Source organism: Dasypus novemcinctus, chromosome 21 (assembly GCF_030445035.2).
Source record: "Dasypus novemcinctus isolate mDasNov1 chromosome 21, mDasNov1.1.hap2, whole genome shotgun sequence".
In the NCBI taxonomy this organism is placed as follows: domain Eukaryota; kingdom Metazoa; phylum Chordata; class Mammalia; order Cingulata; family Dasypodidae; genus Dasypus; species Dasypus novemcinctus.
In genome coordinates, this window is record NC_080693.1 from 2,222,456 (window position 1) to 2,246,239 (window position 23,784).

General features: G+C 38.1%; 1 long non-coding RNA gene across 1 annotated transcript in view; it reads left to right on the plus strand.

Annotated features, from left to right (window-relative positions):
• LOC139437254 (uncharacterized) overlaps positions 1 to 18,232 on the plus strand; it is a 53,225-nt gene extending 34,993 nt beyond the window's left edge. The window contains exon 4 of the long non-coding RNA XR_011646989.1: positions 17,870 to 18,232. This is a non-coding gene — a long non-coding RNA (uncharacterized lncRNA). The remainder of the gene's footprint in view (positions 1 to 17,869) is intronic.
• The last annotated feature ends 5,552 nt before the right edge of the window (positions 18,233 to 23,784 follow it).

Here is a 23,784-nt window from a genome sequence, read left to right on the forward strand (position 1 = left end):
TGTCAATGGATTAAACTCACCTATCAAAAGATTCAGACTGGGACACTGGATAAGGAAATATGACCCATCCATATGCTGTCTACAAGAGACACATCTTAGACCCAGAGACGCATGGAGATTGAAAGTGAAAGGCTGGAAAACAATCATACAAGCTAACAATAACCAAAAAAAGGCAGGAGTAGCTATATTAATATCAGACAAAATAGACTTTAAATGTGAAACAATTGTGAGAGACAAAGAAGGATACTACATTTTAGTCAAAGGGAAAATCTGTCAAGAAGATCGAACAATCATAAATATCTATGCCCCTAACAAGGGTGCCTCTAAATACGTCAGGCAAACGCTGGAAAAACTAAGTGAAAGAATAGATACATCTACAATTATAGTGGGGGATTTTAATACACCACTATCAATTCTGGACAGAACATCTCAAAAGAGAATCACCAAAGACACAAAACATCTGAATAGTATATTAGAGGAGCTCGATCTAATAGACATATATAGATCGCTACACCCAAACACAGCAGGATATACATTTTTCTCAAGTGCACATGGATCATTCTCCAAGATAGATCATATGCTAGGCCACAAAGAAAGGCTGAACAAATTCAGAAAGATTGAAATCATACAAAACATTATCTCTGACCACAGTGGAGTCAAGCTGGAGATTTGCAAGGGAAAGAAGCCCAGATTTCACACCACGATTTGGAAATTAAACAACACACTCTTAGAAAAACAGTGGGTCAAAGAGGAAATCTCAAAAGAAATCAATGACTACCTTGAAACAAATGATAATGATAACACAACATACCAAAATTTATGGGATGCAGCAAAAGCAGTACTGAGAGGGAAGTTTATAGCCATAAATTCATATATCAAAAAAGAAGAAAGAGCAAAAATTGAAGAACTAACTGCACATTTGAAGGAATTAGAAAAACAACAACAAAGTAACCCAACAGGAAGAAGAAGGAAGGAAATAACAAAGATAAGAGCAGAACTAAATGAAATAGAAAATAAGAAAGCACTTGAACAGATAAACAAGACCAAGAGCTGGTTTTTTGAGAAGATTAACAAAATTGACAAACCTTTAGCAACACTAACAAAGAAAAAAAGAGAGAAGATGCAAATACACAAAATAAGAAATGAGAAAGGCGATATCACCACTGACCCCACAGAAATAAAGACTATCATAAGAGGATATTTTGAAAAACTATATTCCAACAAAAATGACAATCTAGAGGAAATGGACAAATTCCTAGAAACACATAAACAGCCCATATTGACAAAAGAAGAAATTGATGATCTTAACAAACCAATCACAAGCAGAGAGATAGAATCAGTTATTAAAAATCTCCCAACTAAGAAGAGCCCAGGGCCAGATGGCTTCACAGGTGAATTCTATAAAACATTCCGGAAAGAACTGACACCAATCCTGCTGAAACTATTCCAAACCATCGAAACAGAAAGAACATTACCCAACTCCTTCTATGATGCCAACATTACCCTAGTACCAAAGCCAAACAAAGACATCACAAGAAAGGAAAATTACAGACCAATTTCTCTAATGAACCTAGACGCAAAAATACTTAACAAAATACTTGCTAATCGTATTCAACAACACATTAAACGAATTATACACCACGACCAAGTGGGATTCATCCCAGGTATGCAAGGATGGTTCAACATAAGAAAATCAATCAACGTAATACACCATATAAACAGATTGAAGGAAAAAAATCACATGATTATATCTATTGATGCAGAAAAAGCATTTGACAAAATACAGCACCCTTTCTTGATAAAAACACTCCAAATGATTGGAATACAAGGAAATTTTTTGAACATGATAAAGAGTATATATGAAAAACCTAAAGCCAATATTGTTTACAATGGAGAAATCCTAGACTCCTTCCCTCTAAACTCAGGAACAAGACAAGGATGCCCACTGTCGCCGCTCCTATTTAACATTGTCTTAGAAGTACTTGCTCGAGCACTGAGGCAAGAACCAGAAATAAAAGGCATTCAAATTGGAAAGGAAGAAGTCAAAATTTCATTATTTGCAGATGACATGATCCTATACATAGAAAACCCTGAGAGATCTACAACGAAGATTCTAGAACTCATAAATGAGTTTAGTAAAGTCGCAGGTTATAAGATCAATGCGCAAAAATCAGTAGCATTTCTGTACATAATGAGCAAGATCAGGAGGAAATCAAGAAACAAATACCATTCACAATAGTAAATAAAAAAATCAAATACTTAGGAATAAATTTAACTAAAGAGGTAAAGAACTTATACACTGAGAACTATACAAGATTGTTCAAGGAAATCAAAGAAGACCTAAATAAATGGAAGACTATTCCTTGTTCATGGATAGGAAGACTGAACATTATTAAGATGTCTATCCTACCAAAATTGATCTACACATTCAATGCAATCCCAATAAAAATCAATGCAGCCTTCTTTAAGGAATTAGAAAAACTAACTATGAAATTTATTTGGAAAGGAAAGAGACCCCGAATAGCCAAAGACATACTGAAAAAGAAAAACGAAATTGGAGGAATCACACTACCTGACTTCAAAACATACTATAAAGCTACGGTGGTGAAAACAGCATGGTATTGGCATAAGGAGAGACATATAGACCAATGGAATCGAATTGAAAGCTCTGATATAGAACCTCACATATACAACCACATAATATTCGATAAAGCCACCAAACCCTCTCAACTGGGAGAGAGTGGCCTATTCAACAAATGGTGTCTGGAGAACTGGATAGCCATATGTAGAAGAATGAAAGAGGATTACCATCTCACACCTTATACAAAGATCAACTCAAGATGGATCAAAGACCTAAATATAAAAGCCAAGACCATAAAAACCTTAGAAAGCAGTGTAGGGAAACATCTACAGGACCTTGTAATAGGTAATGGATTTATGAATATCTCACCAAAAGCACGAGCAGCAAAAGAACTAATAGATAAATGGGACTTCCTCAAAATTAAAGCCTTCTGCACCTCAAAGGAGTTTGTCAAGAAAGTAAAAAGGGAGCCCACACAGTGGGAGAAAATATTTGGCAATCATATATCTGATAAGAAACTTATAACTTGCATATATAAAGAACTCCTACATCTTGAAAATAAAAAGATAAAAATCCATTTAAAAAATGGGAAAAAGACTTAAACAGACACTTCTCCGAAGAAGAAATACAAATGGCAAGAAAGCACATGAAAAAATGTTCCAAATCTCTAGCTATCAGGGAAATGCAAATCAAAACCACAATGAGATACCATCTTACACCCATAAGATTGGCAGCTATGAAAAAAACAGAAGAATACAAGTGCTGGAGAGGATGTGAAGGAAGGGGAACACTCATCCACTGCTGGTGGGAATGCAGAAGGATCCAACCATTCTGGAGAACAGTATGGCGGTTTCTCAAAAAACTAGCCATAGATTTGCCATATGACCCAGCAATACCACTGCTGGGAATATACCCAGCAGAACTGAAAACAAGAACACAAACCAATATATGTACACCAATGTTCATAGCAGCATTGTTCACTATTGCCAAAAGTTGGAATCAACCCAAATGCCCATCAACAGACGAGTGGATCAATAAAATGTGGTATATACACACAATGGAATACTACTCGGCTGTAAGAACAAACACACTACAAACACATGTGATAACATGGATGAATCTTGAGAACCTTATGTTGAGTGAAGCAACCCAGACATTGAAGGACAAATACTACATGACCTCAATGATATGAAATAAACAAGCTGCCCTAGATAGCAAGAGACTGAACGATAGGCTTGCAGGAAATCGGAGGGTGGAGGAAGGATATGAGCCGATGTCTGCAGGGGTGGAATTTAAGACGAGATGGTGGTAAGTATGAACACAAAGAAGAGATAAAAGGGGGGCAAGGGGTTGCCTTTGCTTGGGGCTTTGCGGGTTTGAGGGTGGCTGGGGAGGGACGGGTGGGTAACGTTGCCCAAAAGTGGGGGGAGGGAGGGGTAGCATACGAATCAGGAGAGGGTCAGGTGTTGGTGGAGAGTAAAATGCCGAGAAAATCATATCAAAATATAATAAAGAGGGTTACCTGTTTAGAATGCTCGGAGGGGAGGGTCTGATGCAGGACGGGCTCCTGGGGAATGTCTAAATGCTCATTCTGCCAGAGTGGGTGACACCATGGGGTAGAAACCCAAGTAGTGAGAGTGGGGGTGGACCCACATCCTGGGGAGGACTAATGCCATCCAATAGAGGGAACTGTATCCCTCGAGAGAAAGGGTGGCTCCCAGGGCATTGGGGCAGTTGAGCAAGTTAGGCCCTGAACACTATTCCATCTATCTCTGGAAGTGGCTCCTCAGGAAACGGAGGTTGGCTATCACTGAGGGCACTAAGGTGGAAGGGAAAATGGACGTTAAATGTGTGGAACCAAAGTAAATGGGGGGTAAGAGAGGAGTTTCTTGAGAGTACACAAGGATGGATATAAAACATGTAATATTACACCATAACATATAGGAGATGACAGACTGATAATGTAAACCATAATGTAAAACATAGGATAACTAAAAATGTAAAGAACTGTGTATCCTAAAGTATGCACCATAATGTAAATACAGATGTCACCTTGTTAGAAAGCTAATGTCTCAGACTCTGTACATCACTTTAAGTAAATATGATATGAATAGGGCGTAAGAGTATCACTGTGGAAGGGAAAAGGTTTTCTGGTGGATGTGTGGGAGTGCTGTATATTATATATATACATTGCTGTGGTCTAGGACTCCTGTGAAGAAAAGCTGAATAATTAGGGGGGGGGGGGAAAAAAATAGGATGTGGAATTTTTTCAAGTCAACATTCTTTATCTAAGTTCTTTATCTAACTTTATCCAAGTTCTTTATCTATCCTTTAAACTCATCGCTATATGCCATTCCCTAGTAAGGGACCATGACATTATATTGGGCTTCAAATTTCGGGGAGTTCTGGATCACAGAGTGTTTCAACAATGGCAATGGAGGGATACTGGTATGGGATACCAATGACAGATGATATATGACTGACAGGGAGCTGTACAGAACATATGTCCAGGGTGCATGGTAATGTTTGGATATACTCATAGTGGCAACAATTAAAAACCACAGTAGGGGGGGGTACTGGGTTCCCGGCCAGTGGTGCTCTGTCGTGGTCCCTAGGGGAGCAGCGACAGTCTCCCAGGTACAGTGGTGGGGACCGGGAGGGAGTGAGGGTTCAACAGTGAGCCCCCGATACTAATGACTATGCTTGTGAGCTGATAAACCCAAAATAATAACAAGGCCTAGAGCAACTTTGTGCCTGGGAATTTCCTTCTGTCAGCCTTCATGTTACTCAAATGTGGCCAGTCTCGAAGCCAAACTCAGCATGTAAATGCAATGCCTTCCCCCCAGCGTGGGACATGACACCCGGGGATGAGCCTCCCTGGCAACGAGGGACCACTATCAACTACCAACTGATGATGCAACTGGAAAATGACCTTATACGGAAGGTTCAATGCGGATCAGCAGAATATCCATGTCTACATAAAATACCATGACTTTAAAATGCTGTTTGACCTAAAGTAAGGGGGAAATGGAAAGGAGAAATGAGTTTATATGGCTACGAGTTTCTAAAAAAGAGTCTGGAGTCTGGCAGAAGGTTTGCCCTCATGCACAACTGAGCAGAGTCAGAGAGACAGATAAAGCAGATACAACCCCCAGATATTGGTTCCTTTGAGGGCTAAAGAGACCCATGGGAGTTATGGTCATGGCCGATGGGGTTAACTACCAGGGCAGATGGCCCCTCTTTGGAAATGGTGTTTATGTGTGATGAATCTGGACTCAGATGGGATCTCCCTTCATAAGACTTTCATGCTAATGTGCTGGAGGTGCAGTTAATGTTGGGGTTTAAGATATATTTAGGGGATTTGAATCTCTGGACTGACAATGTGATAGCCAGATCCTGAGCCTCAACAGACTCCAGCACCTACAATCTGATTTATTGGACTTACCACACTCAGCTAAGATGGAGGTGAAGGACAACCACCACACCATGGAGCCTAGAGTGATTACAACTGAAAATGGGAGGATTGCATCCAGCATCCAGGTGGAATCTGAGCCTCCTCTTGACATAAAGGTGCAATGGACACAACCAATCCAGTGTCCACATAGAAGAGGTGGCATTGGATTGGGAAAAGTGGACATAATGGACAAAGGGTATGGGGAAAGGCAGGAAGAGATGAGAGGTGGAGGCGTCTTCGGGACATGGAGCTGCCCTGGATGGTGCTTCAGAGGTAATCACCGGACATTGTAAATCCTCACAGGGCCTACATGATGGAATAGAGGAGAGTATGGGCCATGATGTGAACCAATGTATATGAGGTGCAGAGGTGCCCAAAGATGTACTTACCAAATCCAATGGATGTGTCATGATGATGGGAACGAGTGTTGTTGGGGGGGGGGGGAGAGGGGGGGGTGGGGGGGTGGGGTTGAATGGGACCTCACATATATATTTTTAATGTAATATTATTACAAAGTCAATAAAAAATAAAAAAATTAAAAAAAAAAAAAATACAGGATATCCATATACCATGCCACTATCAACACCCTGCACTGGTGTGGTACATTTGTCACAATTGATGAAAGAACATATAAAAAAATTGTACTATTAGTTAAAGTCTGTGATTTAACTTAGGGTTCACAGTTTGTGTAGTATAGATTCATTAATTTTAAAAAATATATTCTATTGCCATGTATACAAGCTAACATTTCCCCTTTTAACCACATTCAGATATATATTTCAGGGCTCTTAATTAAATTCATGGTCTTGTGCTACCACCATCACGATCCATTGCCAAAACATTTCCATTGTTCCAAATAGGAACTTTGTACAGTTTAAGCCTTAACTTCCCATTTAAGACTTTAATATCCCCAAAATACCTACTGGCTTTTTAAAGGATTTTGGATTTTATTCTGAATGATATGGAAAGCCAATGGAGAGTTATTGTATGACTTACCTTAAAAATGTCTTTGCTACATTGTGAATGAAATACATGGATTGGTGTTGGAAGCAGGGGAACAGACTGAATCTCATGCAGGAATCCAGTAGAGATGATGGTGGTCAGGAAAAGCACCATGCCATGGAGATGTAAGAGACTTAAACTTGCTCCATATAATACCACAATGTCTCTTGAAAATTTATATCACTTTTCAGACAAGTTCTTTTTGATATAATGGCATTTTACTACCCTGAAACATATTAAATATATGTAATAAGTATAACTTGACATTAGAGTTTTAGGCAAAGATATATTCATTATTTGCATGGCATAATAGCTTCTTCTTAGAAAATATGATGTAAAACACATAGAAACTGCTCTCTATGTTTGAATGAAGCCAAAATACTTTATGCACAAGTGAGAGGATAAGGCAGCATCTAAATGACTCAGTCTGTGGTTTTCCTGGAATATTTCTCCATATTTTGAAGAGTTATATTGGAATCCCCAAGGAGGTTGAAAACTTGGTGAAGGGAATAGGGTAAAAAAAGGAAAAAGGAATGGATACAATAAAAACTTTAAGTGTACAATTCAGAAATATTAATTAAATTCATAATGTTATGCTACCATCACTACCAACCATTACCTAAATTTTTCCTCATATCAAATACAAACTCTATACCCATTAAGCAATACCTCTCCATTCTCCCCAACACAGGCCCTGATAATCTCTTTTTTTAAAGATTTATTTATTTATTTCTCTCCCCCCCCCCCCCCGACCCTGGTCATCTGTTCTCTATTTGCTGCATCTTCTTTGTCTGCTTCTGTTTTCAGTGGCACAGGGATCTGTGTTCCTTTTTGTTGTGTCAGCTCTCCATGTGTGTGGCACCATTCTTGGGCAGGCTGGACTTTCTGTCATGCTGGGTGGCTCTCCTTATGGGGTGCACTCCTTGCGTATGGGGCTCCCCTATGCGGGGGACACCCCTGTGTGGCACAGCACTCCTTGCATGCATCAGCACTGCGCATGGGCCAGCTCCACACAGGTCAGGGAGGCATGGGGTTTGAACCATGGACCTCTCATGTGGTAGATGGACACCCTAAACACTGGTCCAAGTCCACCACCCTACCCCTGATAATCTCTAATGAACTTTCTGCCTGTATGTATTAGTTTATTCATGTAAGTGGAATCATAGAATATTTGTCCTTTGTATCTGATTATGTCAGCATAATAGTTTCATTCATCCATGTTGTGGCATGTATCAGAGTTTCATTCCTTTTTTTGACTATTATTCCATTATTAGTATTCTATTAAATATGTTTTTTATAAATACACACACACACACCATGTTCCATTTAGCCTTTTATCCTTTGATGGACACTTAAGTTGTTTCCACCTTTGGGTTATTTTATATAATGCTGATATGAACATTCATGTATAAGAGTATGTTAGGGGGAAACGGACTTTGGCCCAGTGGTTAGGGCGTCCGTCTACCATATGGGAGGTCCGCGGTTCAAACCCCGGGCCTCCTTGACCCGTGTGGAACTGGCCATGCACAGTGCTGATGCGCGCAAGGAGTGCCGTGCCACGCAAGGGTGTCCCCCGCGTGGGGGAGCCCCACGCGCAAGGAGTGCGCCCCTGAGGAGAGCCGCCCAGCATGAAAAGAAAGAGCAGCCTGCCCAGGAATGGCGCTGCCCACACTTCCTGTGCCGCTGACGACAACAGAAGTGGACAAAGAAACAAGACGCAGCAAATAGACACCAAGAACAGACAACCAGGGGAGGGGGGGAAATTAAATAAATAAATAAATCTTTAAAAAAAAAAAAAGAGTATGTTAGGAACTCTGTTTTCATTTCTTTTGAGTGTATACCTAGGAGAATGGCTGCTGGTCATAGGTAATTCTGTTTAAATTTTTAAGAAGTTACCAAAATGTTTTCCACAGAGCTTGCACATTTTTACCCTTCCAGAGTCATATTATTAACCATTTTTTTCTTTTGTAAACATAAAAATGCATAGGACAAAATGGTCAATTTAAACAGTAATTATAAAGCAATTGCCAATATCTCAAATCCATCCCAATGATCAATACTTTACTTTTCCCAGGAATTACCACACAACTGACATTATAGGAATTGAATTCTTGTTTTTACTTTTTAACCACCTTTTAAAGCACCTGTACAATATTGCAAAGTTTTTCCTGTTTTTTGGACTTTCTATAAGGAGTGCCTTATATATTTATTTGTGCCTTACATTTTGCTCTTTTGTTCTATTACCATATATACAATCTAACATTTCCATTTAACCATATTCAAGTATATCTTAGTGAAGTTAATTATGTTCACAATGTGTTAAAATCATCACCATCCATTACCAAAACGTATCCACCATTCCAAAAGGAATCTCTGTACATTTTAATCATTGACTCCTTATTTTCTACCTCCTCCCTGTTAACCTACATCCTAAATTCTGAATCTATGAGTTTGCTTACTTTATGTATTTCATTCAATGAGATCATAGTATATTTGCTCTTTTGGGTTCAGTTTATTTCACTCAATATGATGTCTTCAAGGTACACCCTGTTGTTGCCAGTATCAGAATTTCACTCCCATTTGTGGCTGAATAATATTCAATTTTCTGTACATACCATATATTGTTTATCCATTCATCAGTTAATGCACACTTGGGGTCCTTCCATCATTTGGCGTCCTGCCACTAAGAACATGGGTGTGCAGATATCTGCTTTCAATTGTTTTGGCTATACACCCATGAGTGTGATTGTCAGACCAAATGTTGATTCTGTGTTTTCCACAGTGGCACCATTTTACATTCCCTCCAACAATGAATGAATATTCCTATTTCTCCACATCCTCTCCAAGACTTGTAATTTTCAGTTTTTGAAATAGTAACCAGTCTAGTGGGCATGAAATGGTATCTCATTGTGTTTTTCATTTGCATTTCCCTAATGGCTAAGCATCTTTAATGACTTGACTGTCTTTTCATGTGCTTTCTGGTCATTTGTATATTCTCTTCAGAGAAATGTCTATTCAAGTCTTTTGCCCATTTTTGAAATGGTGTGGTGGTTTGGAGCTATATGTACCCCAGAAACACATGTTCTTAAACTTATTCCTTGTAAATATCAGGAAATTGCTCTCTTTATTCACTGGTTACTGACACCCATCCCCCACTCTCACATTAGGCAGCAGTGGGATCCAGCCACTGCCATAGGTTGCTGGTGCCAGACAGAGACATATAAAACCTGGTTGCCAAGATTGAAGGGGGTGCAGCACAGGCCCAAAGCTCCCCACTGCTTTTGATTAGCTACTTTGGGTCTCTGGGGGCATGACCTTAAGGGCAATTACTGTTCCATGCCTCCCCAGCCTCAACAAAAGTGACAGAGGAGACTTAAAGAAAGAATGCTTCCTCAGACCTGCAGAAGTTAGTTGGACTATATTTTGTAGAAAGGTACCAAGTCAAGAAAGTACAGCTGGGAAACGGACTTGGCCCAGTGGTTAGGGCATCCGTCTACCACATGGGAGGTCCGTGGTTCAAACCCCGGGCTTCCTTGACCCGTGTGGAGCTGGCCCATGCGCAGTGCTGATGCACGCAAGGAGTGCCGCACCACGCAGGGGTGTCCCCCGCGTAGGGGAGCCCCACATGCAAGGAGTGCACCTATAAGGAGAGCCGCCCAGCATGAAAGAAAGTGCAGCCTGCCCAGGAATGGCACCACCCACACTTCCTGTGCCACTGATGACAACAGAAGCGGACAAAGAAACAAGACACAGCAAATAGACACAGAGAACAGACAACCGGGGGAGGGGGGAATTAAATAAATAAATCTTTAAAAAAAAAAAAAAGAAAGTACAGCTGTGTGGAGCTATGAAAGAAGTCCCTGACATACTTTCTGGTCCCTATCTGATCCTCTATCCTGAAAGCTACTCTGGCTGGTCCCTATCTGATCCTCTACCCTGAAAGCTACTCTGGGTGGAAAGCTACTCTGGGTGGTGCTGGTTTTGTGGTTCCTGGTCTTGATCAAACTGGAAAACACTTTCTTGGGAAACTATCCAGCTTGTCCCTTCTCCCAGAATTTGTCCTACAGGCAAAAGCAGCTTGAGACAACTAAAGCAGTGTAAAAAACAATTTAGGCAGACAGTCTGGGGCAAAGAGTTACCTGCTTTAAATCCTACAGTGGAACACCTGGAGAAGGAAGAAGGTCTGCTTCTGTGAAAGTCCAGAGGGACATTCAAATGCTTGTAAGCAGAGGAACTCAAAAGGAAAGAGAAAAAAATTCTAGAAACAGCAATGAAGACCAGGCTTCTCTGGACATACCAGACAAATTCTTTATAAAAATGTCATTCAATATGTTCAAGGAGATGAAGGAAAATACAGAGAAAAAACTAAAGAATAAAAATGTTTATAAAGAACCAAACAGAACTACTGGAGTTGAAGATCACAATAATTAAAATGCAAACTTTCAGGAGCATCTCAAAGCAGATTGGAACTGGCAGAAGAAAAAATTCATGAATTTGAAGACAAGAAAATTAATGAGTAAGGCTGATAAGCAGAGAGAAAGATGAATTATAAAAAGGGAAAATAGCTTAGGAGTCCTGTGAGATATCAAGTGTACCAATACATACATTATGAAATTCCCAGGAATAGAAGAGACAAAGAGGCAGAATGAATATTCAAAAATATAATACAGAAACTTCCCAAATTTAGCAAAAGACATGAATATGTATATCCAAGAAGCCAAGGGAAAAGCAAACAATATAAACCTGAAGAGAAATATGTCCTGTCACATTCTATTCAAACTATTGAATGCCAAAGAAAGTAGGGCACTCAGAAAGCTGCAAGAGAAAAATAACACATTATGAAAAAGGGAGATTCAGTTATTTTGAGTTGCTGATTTCTCATAAGAAACATGGAGTCAAGAAGGCAGTGGGTTGAAATAATTAAAATATTGAGAGGAAATAATAGCCAAAAAAGAATTTTATATCTGGAAAGATTTTCTTCTAAAAATGAGGGAAAGATTATGACATTCACAGATTAACAAAAGTTGAGGAACTTTATCAACACTAGAACTGCTAAAGGTTGTTATACAGTCTGAAAGGAAAGGAGACTAGAGAGTAATTCAAAGTGGCATAAAGCAATAAAGTCATCAGATAAAGGAAACCATGAGAATAATTATAAACAAGAGTATTATTGTATTGTGTTTTTTAGTATGTAACTCCTCTTTTCATATACTAAAGGTGTTAAAATGCAAATGCAATGAAACTAATGATATATCTATGGATTTTATTTTAAAAACAATGTACAATAATATAAGTTGTAACAAGTAAAAAAAAAGGTAGGGGAATGGTGGGGTATAGGAACACTCTATCTGTAAGCTATAAAAGTCAAATTGGTATCAAATCAAATATGATTGCTACATATTTAGAGTGTTAAATTTTAGCCCATGGTAACCATAGGAAAACATATGAAAAATAAACTGAGAAAGAAATGAGAAGGTACTTAATATGGTATAATACAAAAAAATCAAATGAATATGAAATTCATATATAAATTGGGCATTAATGGAAGAAGAGAGTGACAAAACAGGCAAAATAGCCTGACTAAATAGCAAAATGGCAGATGTAAGTCCTGAATTATCAATAGTTACTTTAAATGTAAATGGATTAAACTTTCTAGTCAGTAGGCACAGACTGGCATAATGGATAAAATAGTATGTCCCAACTATATGCTGTTTACCAAATAATTATAATTAAAAGGTATAAGTGCATTGGAAGTGAAAGGATCAGAAAAACATGCCATACAAGTATAAAACAAAAGAGAGCTGGAGTAGCTATAATAATGTGATAAATAGATTTTAAGTCTAAAACTGTTAGAAGAGACTACTCAGCAGGAAGATACAATGATAATAAATATATATGCACCTAAGAGGAAGGTACCAAAATATAAAAAAAAGAAATACAGATTTGAAGGGAGAAATGGTTCTACACTAAGAGTTGGAGACTTTAACACACCACTTTCCACAATGGATAGGATATTTTGACAAAGACCAATAAAGAAATAGAAAACCTGAATGATCCTCTAAATCAGCTAGATCTACTAGGCATGTATAGAACATTTCACTTGATAGAATATACATTATTCTCAAGTGCACATGGATCATTTTCAAGGATAGACCATGTATTAAGTCACAAAAAGGTCCCAATGAATCAAAAATACTGAAAGTATAGCAGTTATCTTCTCTGATCACAACGAAATGAAGCTAGAAATCAATGACAGAGATAGAAATGGAAAATTTACATATTTGCAGAAATTAAACAATATATTATTCAACAGCCAACAGGTGAAAGAGGAAATAACAAGGGAAATTAAGAAATAACTTGAGGTGAAAGAAAATGAAAATACAATGTACCAAGACTTGAGGGATTCATCAAAGATTGTGCTGAGAAATTTATAGCTCTGAATATTAACATTAAAAAAGAAGAAAGAGGGTTTGTGACTGAAAGGGGTAGTCTAGGGATGTAAATGTGAACTGAAATAAAGCTAGAGAATAATCTTGGGACTGAATGACATAGTGAACCTGGAGGTGGATGGGGATTATGGTTAATAATACAAATGTAAGAATGTTCTTCTATGAACTAGAACAAATGTACATCACTATTATAAGATGGTAAGAATATAGTGATGCAAAGTAAAAATACAATTATGTGAAATATGTACTATGGTTAACAGCAATATTGTGATATTCTTACATCATTGTTAAAGAAGGTGTTATATTAGTGCTAAGGGGCAATATTGGGGTGTATGAGATTCTTTCTTTTGGAATAAGGGAGAAGTTCAAAGGTTAACTGGAGTAATTATTGCACAACTCTGTGATGAAAGCAAGAACCCCTGAGTATAAATTTTGGATAGAATGTACAAGCATGGGACTGTATAACACAGTGAACCATGTGGTGAAAGATGGATTGTGGTTAACAGTACAAATATGAGAGTGTTCTCTTGTGAACTATAACAAATGTACAATACTAATACATACTGTCAATAACAGTGAATGTATGGAAAAATATACCAAAGGTACACTATGTACCATAGTGATAATAGTCTAATCATGTTCTTTTAAAATCTGTAACAAATATCTCACAACAGTGTAAGTTGTTGGTGGATGGGTGATGTATGTGAATTCTGCACATTATGCATGATTGTTTTGTAAGCTCACAACTTCTCTAATAAAAAATTTTTTTTAAAGAAGATGAGAAAAAAGAATGATTTCTGAATAAAAAACTGTCCTCAAAACTGGAAGAACTAGGTGGCAGACTTGGCCCAGTGGTTAGGGCATTCATCTACCATATGGGAGGTCCATGGTTCAAACCCCAGGCCTCCTTGACCCATGTGGAGCTGGCCCAGGTGCAGTGCTGATGCACACAAGGAGTGCCATGCCATGCAGGGGTGTCCCCCGCATAGGGGAGCCCCATGCACAAGGAGCACACCCCATAAGGAGAGCCACCCAGTGTGAAAGAAAGTGCAGCCTGCCCAGGAATGGTGCCACACACATGGAGAGCTGACACAACAAGATGATGCAACAAAAAAAAAACCCACAGATTCCCGTGCCACTGACAACAACAGAAGTGGACAAAGAAGAACATGCAGCAAATACACACAGAGAACAGACAACCAGGGTGGGGGTGAGGGAGATAAATAAATAAATAAATAAATAAATAAATAAATAAATAAATAAATTTATTTTTAAAAACTGGAAGAACTAGTAAAAGAAGGGGAAATTAAAACCAAAGGGAGCAGAAGGAGGAAATAACAAAGCTTGAAATGGAGATGAATTAAATGGAGAATCAAAAAAATAATATATGTCATCAACAAAAAAATCAATAAATTTGACAAACCTTTAGCTAAACACAAAGAAAAATGAGATAGGCAAAACTAACTAAAATCAGAAATGAAAAGAGGAACATTATTACTGTCTCTTTTTATTACCCCACCAAAATAAAAAGGACTTTAAGAGGATAATGTGAAAAACTGTACAACAGCAAATTAGATAAGCTAGATGAAATGGAAAAATTCCTAGCAACACACAAAGTACCAGACTGACTCAAGATACAGATGTCAAATAATAACTAGTAAAGAAATGAGTTATCAAAACCTTCCCAACAATGAAACCATATTACTTCATTGGGAATTTTATCAAATATTCCAAAAAATATTAAGACCAATCCTAATATTTTCCAAAAATTGGAAGAGCAGTCTAATGGTTTGTAGTTGTATGTACCTGAGAAAAGTGTGTTCTTCATGTTAACTCATTCTTGTGGGTGTGGACCTAGTATAAGTAGAAACTTGGTGAGAAGAATCTTAAATTAAGATGTGACTAGGGAAGCGGACTTGGCCCAGTGGTTAGGGCATCTGTCTACCACATGGGAGGTCCGCGGTTCAAACCCCAGGCCTCCTTGACCCATGTGGAGCTGACCCATGCACAGTGCTGATGCGCACAAGGAGCACCCTGCCACACAGGTGTGTCCCTGCATAGGGGAGCCCCACGCACAAGGAGCATGCCCCATAAGGAGAGCCACCCAGTGCAAAACAAAGTGCAGCCTGCCCAGGAATGGTGCTTCCCATATGGAGAGCTGGCACAACATGATGATGCAACAAAAAGAAATGAAGATTCCTGTGCCGCTGACAACAACAGAAGCGGACAAATAAGAAGATGCAGCAAATAGATACAGAGAACAGAGAACAGACAACCGGGGTGGGGGTAAGGGGAGGGAAATAAATAAATAAATAAATAAATAAAACTTAAAAAAAAAAAAAGGATGCAACTCACCTCATCCAGGATAGGTCCTAATCCTCTTCCTGGATCCTTGAGAAGAGAATGAAATTCAGATAGAGAGAAGCAAGAAGCTGGAAACAAGGACACCCAAAATAGAAAGGAGATACCAGCAGACACATCTTCCTCCAGCCCTTGCCTGGTTGCTGCAGTGTTCTGCTGGACTCTGGAGTTTTGAAATAGTTGATTCAGACAGTTCCTCACTATTTAATAGTTAGTTGTTCTGGTTAAGGGATTGATTCCTGTAGTATTCTACTCCACCATCTTCCCACAATTCTCCTGTATGCATGTATTCTTGCATGTATCATTGTGTACACATCCCCAGGTTTTTCTAGGGAAGTTGTTGGCATAATTGTTGACTATATTGAATGTAGATATTCAATTTTGTTACAAAATGTCAAAATGACTCCTGAACAGTCTATTATGTTGTCTTAATGTCAGTGTATGACAGTATTTGTTGCTTCACATCATTTTTGCACATCATGTCAGCTTTTTAAATTTTGGTAAATCTCATATGTAGGTATGCAATTGTATCATCTTTTAGTTTTAATTTAGATTTCCCTCTGAGTACCTTTCTTTTACTAAATTTTTTCTGTTTTGAAGTATTTGTTCAATTATTTTGTCCACTTTTCCTATAGGATTGTATGTTTGTACTGATTTATAGAACGTATTAATATATGCTGGACACAAGTCTTTTGTCATTTATATATGTTGTAAAGTCTTCTCTAACCAGTTAGTGTCTTTGTAACTTTCTTTATATTGTCTTTCATTAACTGGATCTTATTAATTTTTCTGCCATAAATTTCTCAGTCTTATTCATGGTTGTTATTAACTTCTGTGTCTTGTTTAAGAAGAAACAACATATGATGATAAATACCAATATTATTTTGTAATATCTTTATATTCTTTCCTTCAACTTTTTGCATGTAATTGACCTTGCATTTTATTGTGTAATATTGAGACAGGTGAAACTATTAAATTTTATATACATACCTAATTGCCCCAGGATTAAGTATTTAAAAAACGTTTCCTTCCTCCATTGATCTGCAGTGCCAATCTGGTCATAACTCATGGATGGGTGTTCCTGTTTCAGGGCTCTTCCTTCTTTCCATTGGCTTATTTTCCTATTTGTGCCCTGATATCACACACGTTCAGTTGTAATTATAAGATGTCTCCATATTATTGTACAAGTGGTTCCTCCACTTTTTTCTTCTTTTTCAGAAGGGTTTTTACTTTTTCCATCCCATTTCCATTTAAAATTTAGACTTGTTGAGGCCTACTTTTATTTGATTTTGTTATAACCTTGTATCCATAATTCATTTCCAAAAAAAATTTTCTCTCATTTTAATTCTCTTTGGTTAAAAACTTTATTTTCCATAATGGTGACATTGGGAGGTGGAGGAGATCATTCCATGCACTCAATATGACTTATTTATCCACAGTTCTAATTTATTTATCCATATTAGCCATATATATATATATTATAATGATGATTAAATATCAATGTCACTACTACCCGACTTAAGATAGAGTATCACCAATAGCTTTGAGCCTCCTAAGTGCAATAGGATCTCTCTTTCTTTCCTCAGAAATGAAGTATAAATTTTCTATTAAAATAAGCAAAACCTACAATATTTCCATTTTACTTCAAGTTGATGAGCTTATTTAATATAGGATGATGTCAAATAACATCATAAGACTCTCATACTCTGACTATATACTTGTGACTTTCTGAATACTCACATGCCTTCTTTAAGCTCCAGCCTTGTAAATCTACTTGAAAACATATAATATGCTTTTCCCTTCCTGGTATTTTTGTCCATTATCATTCTTTTCCATGAAATGTTTCTTTTCTACCTTTCCTCACAGTACTGGCTAATTTTTACTTCTCTCTCAAAACTCTCAAAATATATTCTCTTCTTCAGATATGTCTTTGGCTCTTAAATAATGCCTACTTTTTTCTTAAATGGTAACATAATATGTGGCACTGCATTGGTTACAAAACTTTTTTCTTTCTTTTGCTAGTGTGTGATCTACCTGAAGACAAGTTCACCATCACATCTCCATTTAGTGACCAGAAGAAGATAAGCACTCAAGAAAAGACCATGTGGGTCTAAGCCCCCTCTCGATATAGAGGTGGAATGGACACTACCATCCCAGGGGCCACAGGATGGAGGAATAAAATATGGATTAGAGTGAACTAATGGGTATTCTATAGAACAATTGTGACTAGTAATAGAAGAAACTGTAGCATTGATTTGCAGGAAGTGGCCACGGTAGTTGCTGAGGGCAGGGAGAGGGAAGAACAGATGTGATGTGGGGGCATTTTTGGGACTTGGAGTTGTCCTAATGCTGGACATTATATATCCTGCAAAACCCACTGAATGTACCAGGGGAGCGTGTAAAGTACAATGTAAACTATAGTACATGCAGTGCAGCAGTGCTCTAAAATGTATTCACCAAATACAATGAATGTGTGGCAATGATGAAAGAGGTTGTTGATATGGGAGGTGTGGGAGGTGTGGGGTATGGGGGAAACTTTCATATTTTTTAATGTAACATTTTTTGTGATCTATGTATTTTCAAATGAATACAATTTTTAAAAATGACTGTGGAATGACATTTTGCATAATAATGGCTAAATACATTTCAATCACTCATTATTTGATTTAATCCAACATGTAATTTTGGTTCTTGAGGCATAAAGTCGTTAGGAGACATGACTCAGATTTTATGGGCTCTTATTACAAAGTACCATATTTACACAAAGTTATGTCATATTATTAGTTTTATATAACTGCATAATAAAGTATTTCAAATTTGAAGTAAATGTTGGTTGATTTAATAGCAATATGGGCAGAGGGATTCAAATAATTCCTTCAGCTAATATTTATTAAGCAATTGTTATGTCAGACCCTATGCTCAGCACTAGAAATAAGGTTATCCAAATATTCTCATTTCCTGCCAGCACAAAATTCAGAATCTAGAGTGGAAGCCAGGCTTTAAAACCGGACATCGTGGATCCTCACAGGGCCCACTGGATGGAATGGGGGAGAGTATGGGCCATGATGTGGACCATTGTCTATGAGGTGCAGAGGTGCCCAAAGATGTACTTACCAAATCCAATGGATGTGTCATGATGATGGGAACGAGTGTTGTTGGGGGGGGAGAGGGGGGGTGGGGTTGAATGGGACCTCACATATATATTTTTAATGTAATATTATTACAAAGTCAATAAAAAAAACAGACAAAAAAATTGATATGTAATTTTTTTTCAATTGTTTTTACATGGTAGGAAGTAAAATAAGTAGCATAAATAAAAATGGATTTGTTTCCTCCTGGCAATTTGTGTAAGACAAGACACACTGTGAGAAGAATATTCCAGTGTGAGTAGAGTAGGCTAAAGTGTCTTATTATGGGGGAGAAATTGAAATGTGAGGAACATAAATAAAATACTAAGCAAGACTGCAGTAACTACAACCAAAGAAATAGGCAAAGGGAAATTATTACCACTGGGCATTGTAGTCTGTAGTAGGAACTTTGTTAAAAATAACAGGAAACCATTCCTGGGATTTAAATGAAGATCACTGATGGAAAGTTGTGTGGATGGATACATGGATGGATGGTGGATGGATGAGTAGGTTGATGGACGGATAAAGGACTGTGCACATGTGTTCAATTAAGTCTTGAGAGCTATTGAAATTTCATAGTCTAAAAAATAAAGTATCAAGTGATGAAATTTATGACTTTAGGGATTACAATACATTGTTCTCCTAGGATGCTCTTCTTTGGCCATCTTGTATTAAATAAGAATTTCCTACTACTGACGTTGAGCATCTTTTTATGTGCGTATTGGCCATTTGTCTATCTTCATTGGAGAAATATTTATTCGAGTATGTTGCCCATTTTTAAATTGTATCATTTGGTCTTTTGTTCAGTTCTATGAGTTTTATGTCTAATCTGGATTTTAAACCCTTATCAATTATATTATTTCCAAATTAATTTCCCCTTAAAAGTACATTCAAATGTATGTAAATAAATTTCTTAAAAAAAAAAATTTCCTAGTGGAGCCTGATATTCCAAGGGAACAACCCATGAGCAGTCAATAGAGAATGCAAGCATCCATGCTTCAGGGAAACTGACAACTTCATAATAAAACATGTTTTTTTAAAAAAAAGATTTATTTATTTATTTAATTTCCCACCTCCCCCGGTTGTCTGTTCTGTGTCTATTTGCTGCGTCTTGTTTCTTTGTCCACTTCTGTTGTCGTCAGTGGCACGGGAAGTGTGGGTGGCACCATTCCTGGGCAGACTGCACTTTCTTTCGTGCTGGGCGGCTCTCCTTACGGGTGCACTCCTTGCGCGTGGGGTTCCCCTATACGGGGGACACCCCTGCGTGGGGCGGCACTCCTTGCGCACATCAGCGCTGCACATGGGCCAGCTCCACACGGGTCAAGGAGGCCCGGGGTTTGACCGCGGACCTCCCATGTGGTAGACGGACGCCCTAACCACTGGACCAAGTCTGTTTCCCAATAAAACATGTTTATTCTTAGAGATCAGGGGAAGCAGAACATCTTTATCTACTACCAAGTTGCACTTCTCTAAATGTGGCTTGTTAAAAATATGGCATTTTTTATTGCCACCATTTTTTAGAAATTTGGAGTATTCCAAAATCTGGAAGGATAATACATTTCCAAGGAATCTTGTGGTTGAACTAACATACTAGCGTAAGGGAAATTCCAATGATTTTAGAGTTGGATATAATGAGGGAGTTCATTTGATTGCTTTCTAGTTGTGATCATAATTAGTTTCTTCAGAGACACATTTCTAAGGTGACTATAGCAGCTTTATTTCTGAGCCCTGTTTTTGCTTTATTAATAATGTACTATCTGTTGACTTTAAAAATTATTTTACTTTTTCCATAGAGCATGTCCAGAAAGCATTTTATTTTTAATTTTCATTTTCCAGGGAAGAAATCACAAACATGTAAAGATGAAAGTTCAAGAACCTGCAATGAGCTGGTAGCCAACCATTGTGGATCAGTGTCAACATGGAGCAGAGTAACTGGTAACTGGGTCATGTGCTTCCAGAGAAAAAGGGTCTGTGGGTACATGAAAGATGACTGCTGAGTGACTGCACATCATGGCGTTGCCTTTGTGTGAATTTGAAAATATGAGATCTTCTTCAGTATTGTGAGCTCATAACAGTATGTTTTTAATTATAGCTCCTTAATTTTGATGCGCACAATACTCAAACACAATGTTAGCAACTCCACCCTTTCCCATGTGAATGCCTAAATTGTGGCTCTGATAAGATTTACATTTTTGTTCAATTTTCTTCTCTATGTTCTTATTTCACTTTAGGAGAATGTGAGAACTACTCAACAGAAAAAAAGGTACATGATTACAGAGATCACTTTATATGACTGTTATACTAATGATGTTGTATTCCCTTACCAGAGCAAAGTTCAGCTATGTGGTTTCAATTCCTCATGACAAGATAAGGAATTGAAACCACATTTGCTGTAAAATATGATAATTTAACAGGACTTATGAACTGTGAGTCCAGAAGATGGCTTTGAGTTCCTGGTGGCCATGATGATAATAAGAGATATTTACATTGGGCCCACCAGGTGCAAGCTCTGTTCTGAGATCTTGACCACTAAGAGACTATTTAGTGCAGTAACCCACCCAAGGGGACTTTAGAGGAGAGACAGAATCTGATCACAGGAGCTCACCCCCCAAAGTTCTCTGTTTTTCCCTAAATTCTATGTTTAATGATAAATTGCCAAGAAACAGGTATTAACACCCTCAATTGACCTATGGAGAAACTTATTTCTGAGGAAAGGAATCATTTTCCAAGGTGAGTGAGTCAGTGATCATACTGAGCACAGTATCCAGATTTATCACCCCACTCTTTTTTTTTTTTAAAGATTTATTTTTATTTATTTAATTCCCCTCCCCTCCCCCGGTTGTCTGTTTTCTGTGTCTTTTTTGCTGCGTCTTGTTTCTTTGTCCGCTTCTGTTGTCGTCAGCGGCATGGGAAGTGTGGGCGGTGCCATTCCTCGGCAGGCTGCTCCCTCCTTCTCGCTGGGCGGCTCTCCCTATGGGTGCACTCCTTGCACGTGGGGCTCCCCTACGCTGGGGACACCCCTGTGTAGCACGGCACTCCTTGCGTGCATCAGCACTGCGCATGGGCCAGCTCCACACGGGTCAAGGAGACCCGGGGCTTGAACCGCGGACCTCCCATGTGGTAGACGGAGGCCCTAACCACTGGGCCAAAGTCCGTTTCCCATCACCCCACTCTTGAACCTCTATAAGTAGCCGTTATTCCAAACCTGGCAGTCTCTCAGGAAAAATGCAGCATAAAAAGGCAGGGCAAACTTCTCTTTTCCAAAATAGGTCAGAGTAGACCGAAACTTTCTGAGCCCAACATCCAGACCAGACAGTGAATTCTGTTGTGCAGAGAGAAGCAGCTCACAAGCTTGACAATGTGATAGGTACCACTGGATTTATTTCCAGAGTGCCTGGACCAGAACTGAACATTTTTAAAAATATATACTTTTTAGAGAAGTTGCAAGTTTACAAAAATTCATGCATAATGTGCAGAATTCCCACACATCTCCCTCCACCAGCACCTGGCATTGTTTTGGAATATTTGTTACAGATTATAAAGAACATCATCAAAATATGACCAGTAACTATGGTCTATTGCTTACATTTGGTATAGCTTCCCATGGACCTGGGGCTTCTTTCAGAGGATTATGTTGGTGGACAGTCCCCTGCAGATACAGAGTAGGGTTTCACTCCACCCCCAAGTGACTCAGTGCTTAGTGGCTGCTCTTCCAAGCATATTCAATGATGCCCAGTTTGAAGGATTCCTACTGGCTGCCTGCAAGGAGGAAAATGTACCAGGTCGCTTGAGATAGAGTGCAATGAAACATTGGTTACCCAGCTATTGTAACTGGCAACCTCAACATTATGCATAGCCATTCTTAAAGGACCTGATGGGCTTTATGAAAGTTTTCTCTGAAATTAAGGAGTTATGCTCACTTTCAAACCCATGTTAATTACTCTTTAAATCTCTGCTAAATTCATCATGACTCTCTTCCCTACACTGCTATCTAATGATACTGATTAAATGCTTGTTAGATTTCTATTGTTTGCTGTACCTTTATTGGTTTTTCCTCACTTTCTTCACCTTTCTTCACATGTCTAGGTACTTACCTGCACATGATTACTATAAAGAGAGGATTCACAGAGATGGCCTGAAACCACTTCACACCCATCAATCCTCAGTGCCATGATTAGGTGTGGATGGGAGAATATATGGTTAACCCTTAAACAACTTCTACTTATTTGGGGGCTTGCTTGTTTCTTCCTAGTAGCCAAAAAAGTTCTTGATTGCAATGTATTTTTTATTTTATATTCCTGATATGAAGTGTAGGACCTCAAACACAATATTCACTAAATAAATAAGGATGGATACATTAACTGATCTCATGTCCAAAGACAAGTAATTAAGTAATATTATTTCTCTAAGAGGTATAATGTGCTCTTAAAAAGTTGTTCATAAATGAATGGAGCTGAATGTGAAAATTAAGTAGAGTATAAAATATAACCTCAAAAATTAATGATAAGCTCTTCATGTATTCATTCATATGTATAAATATGTCCATTTTTAAAAGTTTTATTGAAGGATATATACTCATACATAAACATACATATATAAACATTAAGAGTATAGTAATAGTTGTGAACTTATAAAACAAACATGTACAACATTATACAGGGCTCTCATACTTCATACTACCATAGATACCTCACATTGTTGTAAAAGATTTTTAACAAATGATTAAAGCACATCCTCAAAATATTACTACTAGCTAAAGTATTTTACATTTGGTGTATCTTTCCCCCAACACACCCTATTATTATTATT